The sequence below is a fragment of the Lampetra planeri genome, chromosome 41 (genome assembly GCF_965212315.1).
Source record: "Lampetra planeri chromosome 41, kcLamPlan1.2.h2, whole genome shotgun sequence".
In the NCBI taxonomy this organism is placed as follows: domain Eukaryota; kingdom Metazoa; phylum Chordata; class Hyperoartia; order Petromyzontiformes; family Petromyzontidae; genus Lampetra; species Lampetra planeri.
Window position 1 is genome coordinate 7,944,347 of NC_136147.1, and position 14,768 is coordinate 7,959,114.

General features: G+C 47.4%; 1 protein-coding gene across 10 annotated transcripts in view; it reads right to left on the bottom strand.

The window, feature by feature from the left end:
- RAPGEF2 (Rap guanine nucleotide exchange factor 2) overlaps window positions 1-14,768 on the bottom strand; it is a 213,960-nt gene that overhangs the window by 147,739 nt on the left and 51,453 nt on the right. The window contains exon 1 of one of the 10 annotated variants that reach the window (XM_078613494.1): window positions 6,025-6,341. The exons of the other annotated variants lie outside the window; for them this stretch is intronic. The gene's annotated coding sequence lies outside the window, so the exon portion shown is untranslated. Of the gene's footprint in view, window positions 1-6,024; window positions 6,342-14,768 lie in introns of those variants that run through there. 10 annotated transcript variants of the gene reach the window in all.

The window sequence follows — 14,768 nt, forward strand, 5'->3', positions numbered from 1 at the left end:
CTGACGAAAGCCCATGATTTAAAAGCAAGCAGAGCTGTCTCGTTTGAATTAGTTTAGATTTTTTATTTCTTATTCAATCGTCTGCCTGTAAATCTCTCGGATTGTTACAAGAAGCGCCGATTCAATACGTACTGGGGAACACCGCTATATGGCGGGATTCCGTACATCGATGAATCAATGTAGAGCGGTTCTGAACGGTCACGGTAAATGCGTCGACTTGCTCGTGTAAGAAAATGTTTTCTTTCAAATCGCGAATGCTGTGTGTAATGGGTTCTTTCACATCAGCCCTGCAGCCATTAGTGGCCGCTACCTTTACCACAATACCATAATCAAATTATTATTTTTTACTTAAAACTTTCGTGACTGCAGGAATTCATATTCTTGGTTCTTTCGGTAAAGTCACGTAGATAGAAAATTTTAATAACATTTTAATTAAATTAAAAATAAAAGCAAAAAACCCACGACGTTACGATCGCAACAAATTTTTTATTAATTTTGTATTTTCTATCTACGTGACTTTACCGAAAGAACCAAAAATACAAATTATTCTTTGACCAAAAATTGTGCCAATTCATCAAATCGCCAAAACAATTTAATCATTACACCTCTGCTTCATCTTAACCATTAACCATGGTCTATCAACTGCTGGACATAGGCCTCCACACACCATCGGTTTCCATGGTCGTGCAAATTCAACAATCCTAACGCCTGCACATCAGCTGATTTCATCACTCCATCTCCGTCGTACCATCGGCACACTCAATATCTATGCCACTGTCGCCACGCAGCGTGGGTGTAGATTCACGTTTAAAAGCCACGTCTTCGAAGAAAGTACAAGAAAGCTTTTGTTAAAAAACATGACATTTCTATATCTCTCATGCAGAGACATTTTATGTTTGCCCTGTGGGACGGTAAAAGAATTTTAAAACTCCTAAAAGATCCCAAAGGACCTCCTGGGACATCCGTCAGGAATTGATTGAATCTATTTTAAAAGCCAGCAGGACCCCTTTAAAATAGAACATCTTGAGGAATTTGTTTTGTGTGGCAAGAGTCAAAAGAATGCTGACCAAAATGAGAGCCAGGTTAGAAAATAAAACGGGCAAATGGCTTGGAAGAGGGCTTCATCCAGCATGGCGGATGATGATGATGACGATGACGATGGAAAAATCTAACAAAATCATTCATGTTGTGTTGTAATTTAATGTGGTCAGAGGAAAAATAATAGTATGGGATAATTTTATTATCACGGCTCAAATTGTGAGCATTCTATAAATAAAAAAAACAATAACTTTCAGCCCTTTGTAGATCCACAGCTGAATGAAGGCCACCCCGCGCCATTTTGATGGTGTGGGTTTATTTGACCATACTTCACGACATCAGTCAGCGTGGGCTGGTGAAGGGCGGGCACAAGACCAGTTCAGATATCACGCAAGTCATCGAACAAAGACGTTCACCGCATCGTGCGCTTTCAGATGCGCTTCTGCGGCCGTCTGGGCCGCTCTTCATACCGATATTAGGAATCCACTTAAGCTGTGCACTTTTAAATCTCGATTAAAAACTAACAACTGATTTTTGTGTTTAGTTTGTTGTCCTTCCCACGCACCTCCGATTAGCACAGCTGGCTATGTATGGTGTGAAAGAAGTTCAACATACTTAAATAAACCGAGAATTTAACTCAGGTTGTCCGGTTTATAGCGCGCAAAACAACCACTGCAGCACGCGCTAGAGGCCTGTGTGTCTCGGGAGACAATTCTTTCTCGCCTTACGACGTCAGCTGTGCGGTCTGCAGTGCCCAGAACGACTTAGAAGGCCAATTCTTGAGTGGCAATCCTTGCCACGCAGCCATTGCAAGCGAATGCGGTGGCAGCTCCAGAGGTGTTTGTTATTTTTCTTTACGTAGCTCCGTCTTGGTCTGCCACGCCGGTCTGGCGACGTGAAAGGCAGCACCCGCTACAGCCTCAATATCATATTAAAAGCCATAAATTATACATTCAACCTCCTCCCACCCCCCCCCTTAAAAAAAAAACTTAAATTAAATCCTTTCACTGATCACACAAAGGCACTTGTGCATTGCAATACTTGATAATAGCATTATGTGCAGACGGAGAGCAGGCCGTGTCAATTCTGTGTCACTTCCGTAATTGCAGCTGTCGAATTTTCCAAGTCACATTTACATTTCGACAGACTTGACTGTAAGAAGGGCGTGGAGCGTGGTGCGTGTCCCCCTCCCTCCCCTTCGCCCCCTCTGCGGCAGGAGTGCACGGGGTCAAAGGGAAAGGTGCAGGCCCCGCAATGTTCTCGCTCACACGACTGCTGGCCGGAAGCGCTTCCAACTACTATAGAGGGGAACTCCAGAGGGTATAATGGCCTACCCTTCTACAATCGCCAGATGACGAGGAGGGCATACCCACGCTTTATCCCACCATACATGTGATCTGCCGATGGACTGTTTATGAAGCCGTTTATACTCCTGGGTGGACGGAGGCAGCGAGGACGACTTTTAAAAAAACGCCACCGGTTCAGCCGCACCGGGAGATCGAAACGGCAGCCTCTGGATTGTGCTCGCCACGCGTGGGGGCGCCGGGGGAGGGGACGTCTGTCTGTATATGGCGAGATGTCAACTACCTCGCCTGGTCTGCAGGAGGTCGTGGCTTCGATCCCGACCCTGACGTCTGCTGCTGTATATTTGGAGTTTGCAAGTCTCTCTCTCCCCGTGGTCGCGTGGATTTTTCACCGTGGTCCTCCGGTTTTTCCCTCCACATTTAGAATCAACATCACGCGTTTAAGAGTAGTCAGCCGCTATACATTTCCACACAATAAGCCACTTCGTTGAGCTATCGTTTGTGGCCAGGTCACTTCTGAAAAAGAGTTGCATAGCTCGGTGGGGCTTCACCTGGTAAAATAAACAGAGTCTTAGTTGTCTATAACCATCGCACCATGGCAGTAATTTTAAATTGGTAAAACGTGCTCTCTCTCTCTTACCACAAAGCAAGCACTCCAGGTGTGGCCACTTGAACATGCTGCACTCCTTTAGCAAACCCTCACCTCCCCACTTAAAGTTTTCCCCGAAGCAATAAAGACTGCTAATGACATTAACGCCACATTGTGTTTTTGTTACCTTTGCTAAAATAAAATAAAAATTACGCGACTCATTTGAAATTCAGCTGCCCACAACAATAACCTACTTTGCTTAAAGCCTGTGCTTCATTGCACGAATAATAAAGAGAAAAACTAAGTGAAAGCACGCGAAATCTACGGCTGCAGATTTCTACGGCACAAATCCAGCTGCTAGCGTTTAAGCGACTGCATCACATTACAATGGAACTACACAAGACTGCCTTTGCCTACTGAATAATATTCCAAATTTAACAGCCAAACAAACAAAAAACCGTGCCACCTTGTTTACAGAAACCAGCATCCTTTGCCAAGTACAACGATACGCTTACGTTGAATGAACGCGAGGCCATCACTCCCGGAGATGAACAAATTCTACTTTCGACGCCTCGCTGGCATTCGACTTGCTATCGTCAGATGTCTGTAAGCGGCGTTAAAACAGTTTCCGTTCCCACGTTCAAACGAAATTTGAGCACGTGGTCACATCCGATGCTGTGCCCGTGTCAGATATTCCTTCATCAAAACTGTTCCTAATTTGGTCGTCTAAGATTTTAATTGACACGACCGAACGCCACGAATATAGACACTTATGCTTTGTTCTGACGTTCCTGCCAAAACAAACCACGTTTAGTTTTGCTAAAAATAGATGGAGAAGTGATGGTACAGTGTGTTAGAGCACTAGGTTATGAACCTGGAAACCCGAGTTAAATTCCTTGCGATGGCTAAAGTCTAGGGTGATCAAGAGTGTCTTTAGATTGCTGTCCTTCCCCCAGACCTCCGATTAGCACGGTTGGCTACGTACGGTGCAAAAGAATTCTAGATTTGAAGTTTTCGTGACTGCAAGGATTCATACTGTTTGGTTTCTTCGGTAAAGTCACGTAGGTAAACAATTAAAATAAATTAAATTAAATCACGACGTTTCGGAAGCAACACAAGCAACCGTCATCAGGTGTTGACTGCTCCAGCAAAATTACCGAGGCGAAACGTCGCGATTTAATTTTATTTATTTTAATTTTTTACCTACGTGACTTTACCGAAAAAAACAAACAGTGTGATGTTAAAGAAGTCCAACATACAAGCACACAATATCTTAACCAGTCATGTAACTCCATTATTCAGCAATCTGCACTAAACAGCCAGGTAAAGTATGGTCAAATGACCCCCATGATTGATAAACTCATGGCGAGACCTTGATCCAGCAGTGAATTGACAATGGTTTGCTACATTATTTTACTATATTGACATAAAAACTGAGTTTGTAAAAATCAATCGCGCATCCTTTATCTTCATAATCATATAAATTCCATGAAAAGATATTCGTTAGATTTCTTTGTTTTTTTCCCCTAAATTCAGAACTGTGAACAAATGTAACATTGTTATTATGTACGCGCGTACACCACCGATACTTGCGGGGAGCAGTAGTGTAGCAGCTAGCACGCTGTGCTACAAACCCGGTCACCCGAGTTCAATTCCTGCTCATGGCCAACACCACTGACGATTATCTGAACAAGAATCCCACATTTATAAACACGAAACACTGTACAGCTCTTCGAATACAATCGCAACGACGTGTGAGTAACGAGAGGATTCTAAATAATGATAGTAACCAACATGACCTAAGTGCTCGGTTTAACAACAACAAATCCACAAGTTATGACATTCAATATTTCAAAAGTGCCTAGATGTAAAAGCCGCAAGAAAATTAAAAACGCTTACTGCACTTTCCAATCCCGGGGACTTGTTATCGTGAATTTTACAGATTGACTTATATTTTCCGAACGGCGATCTTTAACCGGTCCAATTACTTCGGACGGACAGGCATTCATTCATTCACACGCTGGCCCCGAATGTCTCCGCCGTACAGCCACAAGTCAGTTTAAACAGGAACAGCTGTGCTCGAATCGAAAGATGCATCCACAGTGCGCCCACCATCAGAACAAAGATACCCTCCCACCACCCCGTGTAGCCTGTGACACTGTAGGGGCAAGTGCTGTCAGCGAGCACCTATGAAGGCCGGCACGGTACACGAGAGGGTGGGTGGCCAGCACCACGCCGCCTTTGTCTCCCCCGGTGGACGATGTTTACACACCGCACCGGGTACTAATTCGAGGCTGAGTCGACCTAGGGGAGGCCCAGAACCGGTTCAGATCATCGTCACCGGTGTTGGCCGTGAGCGCGAATCGAACTCTGGTGGGCCAGGTTCGTAGCATCGCAGCGCGCTGACCACTACACTACCTCCGACAAACCGACAAAACGCAAACACAATCTTGGCAGTAACTTATTTAAACTATTTAAACCGATTTTATTTTACCAGCTAAGGCCCACTGACCTATGTAGCTCTCTTTTTCAGAAGCGACTTGGCCACCAAATGACAGCTCAACGACGAAGTTGGCTCATCACGTGGACATTTAGAGCAGCCAAATAACTCGAAATGTGGAGGCGAAATCCGGAGGACCCGGAGCGAATTCCACGCGACCACGGGAAGAGACACAGAGAGAGACATTCAAACTCCAAATACTGGCAGACAGGATCGAACCCACGACCTCCTGTCTCGCAGGCGAGGTAGTTAACATCTCACCACCGTGGCTGCCCTCTCTCTCAAGACGATCAAGCTTCCATCCATCCTATCTTCGGGTCCGGGCACGTGTCAGAAACTCAAAGTGCGTGTCACTGGGGAGACAAAGGCTGCCGGGCGTGGTGCTATCCACACTGCCCTCCACCCACAACTCCCTCCCCCCCCTCCTTGCATGCGGTGCCGACCTTCATTAGGTGCTACTCGCTTAAACAGCACTTGCCCCAAAATTCCGTCCGAGGCTATCCGGGGCACATTTGTCTTTGTGCGTGCGCGCCGCTCCAAAACTCACGCGGACGGCCACCGTCGGAATGCTGCAGCGCGCTCACTCGGCTCACCCGGGAGGAAGACGCAGCACACGGGCAGGCACGCGGGGCTCTCGTTATCCACCGTGATTTAATTTACACACATTAAAAAAATATGTAAAAAAAACCCAGCCTATAAAAATAAATACAAATGTCTTCTCAGGTTGAATGGCTTTCCTTGCCGGCTGAACCGGCTGAATGTCCCGGCCGGCTAATCGGCGATTGCCCCGTGCGCTTGCCGTGCCCGAGGAGCGCAAGCAAAGCAACGCGCCGCCTCCGAATTCAAATGCCACCGAGAGTGTGAGCGAGCACCCTGCCGAGTGGTGTGGCCCGTGGCTTCGCGTGCATCTGGAGCGGCTGGGGGGGCGGGCGAGAGAGAGAGTGGGGGGGGCGCACACATTCCAATGCGAGGAAGTCCCCCACCACTCTCTCCGATTGGCCGTGGGGAGGGGTGGTGGTGATGGTAGTGGAATAGCGCGCATTAGCATGCCGAGCCCAATTGGCTCGCGTGGCCTTACAATGGGGTCCCCCCCCTCTCTCTCTCTCGCAGGGCACATGGCACTCCGCTATGGGGGTAGTGGGTGGCGTATTCACACAGAAGCTGGGCGGCATTCGCTGCGCGCACACCTCTTTGAGTACGCGCATTCACACATGGGCAGTTGTGTGCATTGGCAACACGTGTGCGCTGGTGTGATGGGGCCGTGCTTTCTCAAACAAACGAACCCACCCAAATTAAATTTGTGTTCATGCCTTCCCCGAACTGCGGGTTTAATTGGACGCGTTTGTGTTCGGTGGTTTTTTGTTGTTGTTGCGCTAAATGTACGCGGGCGAGTGGGTGGGTCGGGCGAGCAAGTGATCGATTCGGGTTCAAATGAGGAGGCCTGTGTGTGATGTGTTACACATCGGCACTCGGGAGACAGAGGCGGCCGGGCGTGGTGCTGGCAACACCACCCTCTCATGTGCTGTGCCGGTCTTCATAGGTGCTCGCTGAAAGCGCTTGCCCCAACAGCCTGTTAAGGCTATACACGGGGTGGAAAGTCCACATTTCTTATGGAGGTGGTCAGTCATTCAATTGGAAAGCTACTCAGCTTTTCCACAACCCAAGTGCTCGTTTTATTGACCCCGGAAGGACGAACGATATTAGTTGTTGCATTTTCAAACGCTTGCGTGTGATAATTAGAAGGAAATTACAGCAATAAACAGAAACGTACAGTCGGCTAGTTTGAAGACTACACGGATAACCCAATGCGACCTAAGGCATTTTTCTCATTACAGTCACAAAATATATAAAATACTGTATGCTTGAAAAATGCGTTACGTAATATATATTGTTGCCAAAAAAATCGCATTCTTTGAGTGACCATTCTTTTGCAAAAAAAAAGTTATCTGCAACCGCAGTGTATTTCACATTCTTTTAGCTTCCTCTTTTGCTGTTCAAAAAAATAACAAAAAGCACAAGGTCCTTTGCTCCAAAACGTGATCAGAGTACTGCTATTAAACGGCGTGCCGTGAATTCTAGATTTGAAGTTTTCGTAACTGCAAGGGTCCATACTTTTGTTTTTTTCCGGTAAAGTCACGTAGGTAAAAAAATTAATTAAAAATAAATTAAATCACGACGTTTCGGAGGCAACACAAGCTTCCGTCTTCAGGTGGCACCGTCACAGCAAAATTACTGTATCAAGTGATACCTCCGAAACGTCGTGATTTAATGTATTTTCTTTTTTACCTACGTGACTTTACCGGGAAAAAACTGAGAGTATTGGCGTGCAGTTAATTAGGAAGAACGTGTCGACTCGAGGGCACCACACGTACAAGTCAACGTAGATTTTCGAGTGGGATTAACGCCGCTATTTGAAGAAAATAAAACACTGCGGTATTTTTGGACGCGGCCTATGAACGTTTGCAGCGGCAGCAGCAGATGGTGAATTTTGGAAATCCTCCACGTGAGAAAGAATTAGTCAAGTTGCATCAGCGCTCGCCGCATACGAAAGTCGCACAGCGAGTGGCGAGCATACCGACGACCCTGAGGGTATGATGGGAGAGCCACTCTTTTATTAGCGTCATTACAATGGATTGAAAGCACAACATGGGATAATAGTGGGCCCATAAAAACAAATCAACGAGAGGAACTGCAATTTTCATTTCTGATGTCCCGTGCGGGACATTAACTCTCTCCCATTGGGTTTTTTGCACAGCGTTGGTCTACGGTGATTTTGCAGTTTTTTCCTGGATTTTTCTGTTTGCGCATAGTCACTTTAAGATGTTTTCTTGTTCATGTTTTTGTGGTTGCACCCGATTCAAGAGCCGAATGGCTCACAGGGCTATACCAAATAACTGAAACCGAAACTCTCTCTAGCCGGTGGTGGGTACTTCCTCGGTCGCCAGAGAGTGTTGGCTAAGGTGGTTGTGGGGGTTTACAAAGGTGGGATATTGTTAGGGTGGCGTTGAGATGGAAGGCAGCGGTGGTGGGGGGGGTCGGTTTGGGATCAGAGAATGCCTTCGGGGCTAAGATGGGGGAAGGGTCTAGAGAGGTGGCTGTGACGATGAGTTTTAGGATGAAGGGAGTGGTGGGGTGGGTGGGTGGGGAGACGGAAGAGAGTGAGAGTGGACGAGGAGAATATACCTTTGGAGCCACTGAACACACTACCAGATGTGTCTCTGCTAATGAAAGACCTCTACCACCTACTGAGCCACATGGTTGACGGGGGGGGTGGGAGTGGGGAATTGTTAACCCCACCACACTTCTCCTGAACGTCGTTTAAGCGCTGGCACCACCGGCAGACATCTGACAGCAACAACGTCTAGGATTTTTATTTTGGCAGGTTGGTGCAAGCAAAAGGGACCCCCCCCCCCCTCTGTCCTGCTGGTGGATATGGTAACGACACGCAATGAGGACGCGGGCTTCTGCACAGACCCAGCACAAGTCCGCAGCACGACCCTTGAGCAAATTCCGCAAATTTGAAGGCAGTAATGTTAATCGAACGCCATAGCCTTCATTTCAACATTAAGATGGTAGGTCTCGGTTTTTTTTTCTGCAAGGAATACCTGGGGCAAATAGACATTGTAAGAATAATGCAGTGTATGTGTGCGAGCAGTGGTGTAGCGGTTAGCGCTGCGCTGCACTACGAACCTGGCGACCCGAGTTCGATTCCCCAGCTCACGGCCAACACCGGTGACGATTATCTGAACCGGTCCTGGGCCTCCCCCTCGGTCGACTCAGCCTCAGATGAGTAACCTGGTGCGGTGTGTAAACATCGTCACTGGGGAGACAAAGGTGGCCGGGCGCGGTGCTGGCCACCCACCCCCTCGTGTGCCATTCCGGCATTCATAGGTACTCACTAACATCACTTGCCCCAACAGTCTGTTACAGGCTACACGGGTGATCTTTGTCTTTTGAACATCAGTACTTGGAAGATAAAGGTGGTCATCCATGCATGGTTCTGGGTTCAACACGCCCTTGCGAGCCGCGCTGGTTTAATAACAAGTGCCTGCAAACAGCACGAGACCCAGACAGCCCGCAAGGCGTTGTCTCCGTCTCTGTCGCGTGCGTCTACGCGCGACACGATGCGATGCGAGCGTTCAATCAGCTATTGTTGCATCAACCTCTTATTACGGATGACAAAGTCAGTATTGTACGAGCTTATGGCAATCCCGGTTAATTAACTTTTTTTTCTGCGCTGTCAGGCATAGATAATGACCAAGGCAGATTAGTACACAATGCGGTGATTGAGTCTTCAGGACAGATCCACACGACGATCCTTCATCGAGCCATATCGGCCTCAGCGGCCTCCTACCAAGGCAGCAATGAAGCACGATGCCATGGTGTGGTTTATGCACCGTACCAGTTGCTCACTGAAGGCCGAGTTGACCTAGTGGGCCCATATCAATGCCGCTCATGTACTTGGCCCGGTGCGTGGACCGATGTTGAACGCCGCTCTCTCTCGTGCACAGACAAAGATCCCCGTGTAGCCTACGGAGGCTGCTGGGAGCGCCTATGAAAACACCGCACGAGGTGGTGGTGTGGTTAACACCACGCCTAGCCACCTTTGTCTCCCCAGTGCTGATTGCCCCAGGTACTCATTACCAAGACCAAGTCAGCCTCTGGGAGGCTGACAACCATTTCAGATAATCACCACTGCTGTAAAACTAAACTGTTTTATTTACCAGGTAAGGCCCACTGAGCTATGCAGCTCTTTTTCAAAAGTGACCTGGCCACAAATGATATCTCAACGAAATGGCTGATTATGTGGCATTTACAGGAACCAAATACTCGGAAACACATGCTAGTAAATGTTGAGGGAAAAACCGGAGAACCTGGAGAAAAATCCACACTACCATGGGCAGAACACACAAACTCCAAATATACAAGCATCGTTAGGGTCGGGATCGAACCCATTACCTCCTGTGTGCCAGGGGAGGGAAATAACATCTCGCCACAGAGGCGCGTTCGGCAATTAAAATCAGGCCGCCAGGTTCGTAGCGCAGCGCACGACCCACTAGGCTCCTGCTCCGCACACGCACAGCAAGCATACACTTGAACGTGCACACACACACACTTGAAACACATGTTCACAAAATGCTGACAAGCTATCACAATCATGCTCTCTCGCCCAAACCACATCCCAATCCGTCTCAACAGGTCGAGCCTATTCAACTCTGACCGAACGATGACCGGCAGGATAATAATAAATTACAAATAACGGAGGTGTGGATAATGCCGCACAGCAAAGCCCTCCGTGACACTGCGGCCACCTTCTCCCACATCCCACGACCGTGACTCGCATCCGCTGCACCATAACAAATAACGTCGCACTATCCACCTACTACGTGATGAACATATGATCCGTGCGCCTCGACATTGATATACGCAAGCTCCTGTGATCCACAGAGTGATTATTCCTTCTTTATTATCGATATTACTGCAAGTATATTTTTAGTCTTTTCCCCAAAAAATTTTTTTCCCAAACTGTGCGATCGGTGTCGCACCCCGTGGCCGAATGAGTTCACACAGAGCAGTGCGACCCTTTGTGTTAGAATGGACCACAGAAGTGGACATCACAGAGCTACACCTGAGATCCCTCTGGTTCCCTGCAGTCGGATGGCCAATTATTCATATTATCACCCAGAAGTGGTCATTCGGAAGCACTACATCCATCCTATTATCCGCGAATAAGAGAAAACTTTGCATATCAGAAGTAGCTCAGCGTTACCTCCTTTAGGACTTGTTATCGAAAGCGTGGTGTTCTGAATGAAGATTCTGTCTCGTGACATGGCACCAAATGGAATAAAATTTGGTAGGAAAAGACAAATCAAACTTTATTGGCCGAGTAGTCCTTGCCATTATTGCCCCGACCACGATGAGATTCTCTGCTGACTGAAGGAATTGCACGAGGATGTTAACTTGCCTCATTAACCGACTCCATTAACACGACTGGGATGTAATTAGAATTTAATAAAAACAAAAACTCGGGGGGGGGTCAGTGGTTAGCTCGGTGCTATGAACCCAACTTGGCTTTCCCTGGGTCAAAGAGAACACACACCGATTTGCCCACGTGTTTGAGGCTAGGCCACAAGTTGAACCCAGGTCACTGGCGTCTTAGTTTGTTGATGCACAACCACCAAATGATTACACGCGACAGGACACGTGCATCGTGCCGTGTACGCGGCTCAAAGTGAAATCTCTCCCGCGGGAAAAGGATGAAAAGTTGCCCACGCGCCTCGCAACGCTCGATTTTTTATTTTACGCGAGCTTTTTTTCGCGTTTTTTCCTTGGTGGAACACGGGCAAGGCCCTTCTCGCGAGCGGCAGCGCCACGCAGAGGCCCCCCCCCTTCCGAACATCTGCGTCGCATTTTCATGCAGACCCCCCCTCTCCCTCCTCGCGGCAATAAGAAACGCTCGCTCAGAGTACAGTGCGTGAGGTCATGTGCCCCTCTCTCAGCCCCTGGGCAAGGCAGTGAACAGGCACATTAAATCAGACACGTGTTTTTTTTCTTCCTCTCTGTCTCTCACACTCTGTACAAGCACGACGTTAACGCTGTTATTACAAAAAAAATGCTAATGCGTTTTCTGATTTTTTTTTTGACCGAGCCGGGCCCAAACAGAAATGTGCTTCCCTCCGAATAAAAAATCAAAACCGGTGTCGTTTAAATAATTGTTGAAAAAAAAATAAGCAAGGTGACTGGGATTGATTTGAACAACGAAATATTATATTTTTGTTAAATGACTAACAGCAAGGAGCTATGTTATTGCCTACAAAGCCAATCCAATCAATGCCTCTAATTGATCCAGACGAGAATCTCAGATTTTTTTTTTATTTTGCCAAAAAATCCTTTCCTTCCACAAACCAAACAACTAAATAAATGTTCAAGCATTCCCAACAAAGGATTTGTTAAAAGAGTGCCCCAGATTATTTCCAGCATAAATAGTAATGTTTAAAAAAAATCTTTCTAAAATTCAAAGTAAAATGTGTTTCCTGATCGAATGGTGGCCATAAACTGGTAGTAAAAATTCCACATTCATATGACAGTGACCAATCTATCCATACATTAACAATTGGTGACCTCCTACAAATTTAGTACCTATTTTATCAACCCAGAAGGGATGAGATGCTAACTTGACCCCCTAACCATGGATTTTAATTGGCAAATATTATTTCGTGAGCCAAGTTTCCTGCCACCTGACATGCAGTCAGATGTTAAAATAATAAAAAAATCACCTTTACGGCAAACTGATATTATCTTGTTGATCATATACTGCACCTACATTCAAAATCTCACCAGCCTGAATGCCACTTAACATCTGAGGGGTTGACAGATACCAAGGCTGTGAGCATTGCTTCCGTATGAGTAACATCAAACCCATTCATATCGCTCTACACAACACACCCCCAGGGCTTCTATTGCAAACCAGTAACGGTGTATAGACTCTCTTAACCTCAGACCGTAGTGGAGATTGATGAAGATTGCAGGCATGGATAGATCACAGTCGATGCCAGGAGCAGTGAGGAATCGGTAGCCAACTGGTGTAAATTGCCGTGGAATAAGTCGAAGATAAAGCAAAGACGCAGCCCCTGCAATTGCCTGCTCATGCCACTGCTGGCGGAAGGCCCTCCGCCCGAGTGAACGCTGGAGGGTATTTGTGGTCTACTCTTTGACATTGACCAGACCAGCTGTAAGAGGTGGGCGTAACCCGCACCCTACCGCACTCAACCTGCCATATCGAATGACTGTGGTGAACTCATTTATACTGCTGGGTGGACACAGGCAGGCGGGAGGGAGGGGGGGGGGATTTGAGAAACTTGCACCTTTGTTTCAACCACTGCGCCGGAAGATGGAATCGAATAGTAGACCTCTGGATTGCAGGCCCAGTATGCTAACCATTATACCAAGGCAGCTCCCAAAGGCACTGGTATACACGGTACGCAAGTGGAATCTACACACCGGTCATTGTTCCCGAAAACTGGCGGCACGCCTCCTGAAAGAGAGTCACGGGACTCAGTGAGGCTCTAATGTGCAAATTAAAGGTTATTCTACGACCAGTAGGAGTAAGCCAACGCACAAGTCTCATTTATTAGGCAGCATCGCCCAATAAACACGCGACGTTTGCATGTGGTGGGCCCAACGTTGGCTCAACGTTGGCCCAACGTTCCACGTGTAACGACCCGCTAAAGGGCAAGGGGGTTGTGAAGTATTTTCAGCCGAAAACTTCAAAAAAAAATCTTCACAGCTTTGTCTCCCCGTCGTCAAAGATCAAACGCGAGGAACCGTGACGCATGCGACACGACTCCACAAAAGGTCTCCGCACATTAAAAATTATATGTGTGTGTGTGTGCTGTATATGAACCTGCCGGCGGTGACAAACGGAACGCCCGAAACACACTCACAGTGATATGAAAAGTGAACGACCGATGTGAGACGGAGTCGTTGATTTGCTTCCAATGAAATAAATCGTCGTTGTCAGCCACCCAGGGTCAATCCGCTGCTGGATGAAGGCCTCCTATCTTCCCCACGCGTGGCAAAGTAAAATACCGAAAAACGAGAGGCAAGCGACCACAACACTTGTATCGGAGCCATCGTATGTGTGCATGTTGGACTTCTTTCGCACCCTACGTAGCCAACCACGGTAATAATCGGAGGTGCGGGGGGGACGCATAACAAACTAAAGACAAAAAGCAGTTCTAGAGAAGTTAGTTTTCAATCTAGATATAAAAGTGCATAGCTCCAGTTGCTTCCTAATATTAGAAGAGCGTTCCAGACGGCCGTAGAAGCGCATCTGAAAGCGCGCGATGCAGCGACCGCCTTTGTTCGACGGCGTTAGCCACGAGCCGGCGCTGCGAGGATGACCGGAGTTCGGCCGTCCGACTCTTGCCACTGTAACGTAACGAGTGATTTTCTGCACAATTGCTCACAGGCCTAGCTCTGCTGTTTTTCTCACAGGACATTAGGCACACGCGGCTCGGGGAGCCTATGCCCACGTCAGTGTACTGAACCAGCTATTAAAGAACGCGACGTATTAAAGAGGCTTTAATTTTCACGGCGAAGTGAGCTGCTGCTGTGCGTGGACCCCGCGATGGAAAGCATGCTGGCCTAAAATCCAATCGGAGGGTCAACTCAGTTCACCATTCGTGCAGGATAGATAAAATGAGTACTACCTTTGTGGGAATTTAACAGAGTGCCCCATGCTAATTTGAGTGTTCTTGACCACCACCTTTCTAATCCGTTTTATTTTTAACATACGTGTATATCTTGACTTAAAGCTTTCGTGACTGCAGGAATT